Source organism: Micropterus dolomieu, linkage group LG01 (genome assembly GCF_021292245.1).
Source record: "Micropterus dolomieu isolate WLL.071019.BEF.003 ecotype Adirondacks linkage group LG01, ASM2129224v1, whole genome shotgun sequence".
Taxonomy (NCBI): domain Eukaryota; kingdom Metazoa; phylum Chordata; class Actinopteri; order Centrarchiformes; family Centrarchidae; genus Micropterus; species Micropterus dolomieu.
In genome coordinates, this window is record NC_060150.1 from 35,399,952 (window position 1) to 35,403,046 (window position 3,095).

Consider the following 3,095-nt stretch of genomic DNA (forward strand, 5'->3'; position numbering starts at 1 on the left):
AACAAGACAATGACCCTAAGCGCACTGCTAAAATAACGAAGGAGTGGCTTCACAACAACTCCGTGGCTGTTCTTGAATGGCCCAGCCAGAGCCCTGACTTAAACCCAATTGAGCATCTCTGGAGAGACCTGAAAATGGCTGTCCACCAACGTTTACCATCCAACCTGACAGAACTGGAGAGGATCTGCAAGGAGGAATGGCAGAGGATACCCAAATTCAGATGTGAAAAACTTGTTGCATCTTTCCCAAAACGACTCATGGCTGTATTAGATCAAAAGGGTGCTTCTACTAAATACTGAGCAAAGGGTCTGAATACTTATGACCATGTGATATTTCAGTTTTTCTTTTTTAATAAATTTGCAAAAATTTCTACATTTCTGTTTTTTTTCTGTCAAGATGGGGTGCTGAGTGTACATTACTGAGAAATAAAATGAACTTTTTTGATTTTTGGAAAATGGCTGCAATGAAACAAAGAGTGAAAAATTTAAAGGGGTCTGAATACTTTCTGTACCCACTGTAAGTAGGCTACATTACCCAATAGGTGTGAGCAATATGTTTTGTGGACTCTAGAGGGCAATCTCAACAGTGTGTTACAGTTGCACTTAATGGTGAGGGTTATGAATTGCAACCAGCAGCTCTCAGTGCATTCATGTGCTCCTCGGATGGTCCCATTTCCCAAGTTGTGAAGTCATTCTTACAACTTCAGTGTGTGTTCATGTGCTCTTAATTCAGAATGTGGAATCAACATGGACACTACTGCAAAGATATGTTGGATTAGCATTATCAGAACGTATATACAACATGCTGACATATAGGTCACTCTACATGGACAGCAAACTAACTGTTATAACCATATTACAAATTACATATTTGCAAAATATGTATATGCAATACGTGATTTTGCATGAATCAGACTTCTGTATACTTCTTTATGTCCCATGTACATTTTATTTCTCTCTTTGCAATAAAGATTTAAGGAGGAAAAAAGGATTCTTATTATTCCGAGCACATGAATGCACCATTACTCACCCCTGGTAGCCGACACGATCAGTCGAGCTCTCGTGCTAAATAATACGTGTGGGCCTCCATTTGTTCAAATTTCTCTTCTTTTCTTACTTCTAACAAACCAGACGACGACTACTACTACTACTGCTAATGTTACTACTTCTTCTTCTTCTTCATCTTACGTATTCAACGTAGCGACAAAACACTCTCTGTAGCACTGTTGGTCCATTTGGGCTACTATAGAAACATGGCGGCGCAACATGGCGACTTCCATGTAAGGAAGACCCACGGTTTGTGTAGATAGAAATGGCTCATTCTATGGTAATAAAAACATAAAGGGTTTGTTATGTAAGCTCATTATACCACTAAAAACATAGTTATTGATTTGCTAACTTAATGATGTTATGACAAATAAGTTTATTTTGTCTGTGGTGAGCAGTAGTAGTAGTAGCCTTGTTTGCAATTGGTACACTAAAAAAAAGGCCCAAAAGATGAGATGAAAATTTACATTGCATGTATACAGAGTTTTTACAAGTACCTCCCCTAACACCACTAGGGTCCAGCCATGATATAAATACATTTATGATGGTGTGAATGAGTTCCAGAGTCAAGAAAGGATGCAAAATGATGGATAATCTGTACTGCATGATCCCCTCTGGGGCCACTTAGTGGGTTGAACCGTGCTTGAACTTCCTCCATTACAGGACTTTCCAAAGTGTACTGGATGTCAGGCAAAGTAACAGTCTTTGGCCAGTCTACCAGCAATCCCAATTCTTCTGTCCCAGGAGCACCACCAGCAGCACCAAAAGCAGCAGCAGCAGAGCAACAGCATGATCAGCAGCAGCACTAGTCACAGCAGCAATAACAGTAGTAACACCACCACCATCTGGAGGAGCAGCAACACAACCAGAAGTACCAGCAACAGCAGCATCACCCAAATTGTGTTTTTACTGTAGTTTCACAATACAGTATGTATTGAGCCCCTAAGGGGACAAAAAATATTACTCTTGTGCGCACCAGATATAATTTGGTTTATTTGGCTTTAATTTGTTCAAATTTGGGTAAATGTAATTAGTAAAATAAGTTTTGTGAACTGTTTCCCTTAGTGTGTCTCCCTTTTGTCTCCCCTTGGTCACATGAACCAGGCCATAACAGATGGGGGCTTGTCCATTTCATACAGTCTAGGTATCAACCTACCATATTTTACCATACTCTCCCACTGTCCTCACGTTTAAACATTTCCCCATAAATCTCCCATATTTTTAACCTCTCTAAAAAATTGATGGTATGTAGAACATTAGCTATTGTACTGAAATGGCACCTGCCAATGAAACAAGGAGAAGAAGAGCAGTTGGAAAAGAAGTATAGCAGCGCAAGGAATCAAGGATAGATGAACGTGAGAGGCATGGCGTATTGTCAAAAAGGCCATGTTGAGGTTTCCTGTGTATTTAATGTTGAGGCCAAGGTAAGCGTAGTTTTTTGTATGTTTATTGGTGGCTAAAAAGAAATTGTGTGAAACCTGATTTCTGTATTGTTTCTGAAAGATCATTATCTTAGTCTTTGCTGTGAGGGCCCAGGTCTGACAGAATCTCTGCAGGAGATTATGGTGCTGTTGCAAACCTTTTTTAGTAGGTGATAGCAACACTAAGTCATCTGCATACAGCAGACCTCTGATCTCTGTGTCGTTCAGGATGAGGCCAGGTGCCATGGAACGCTCTAGTTGGTTCGCTAATTCATTGATGTATAGATTGAAGAGAATTGGACTGAGATTGCATCCCTGCCTCACTCCCCAGCCCTGGGAGAAGAGCACTGTTTTTTTTGTTTTTTTGTTTGCAATCTTTATGGCACATTCATTTTTGTATACATGTTCTTAATCAAATCCTGTTTTTCCCCCAATGCCACTTTCAAGTAGCTTATAGAAAAGGTGCCAGATGGAATCAAAGGCTTTTTGGAAATCAACAAAACAGGCATATACCTTTCTTTTCTTAATGTTTAATTCTTGATCAGTTAAAGTCTGGAGGGTAAATATATAGTCCATTGTGTGGCAATTTGTCAAGAAACCAATTTGGCAAAATATTGTGGTCATCAAG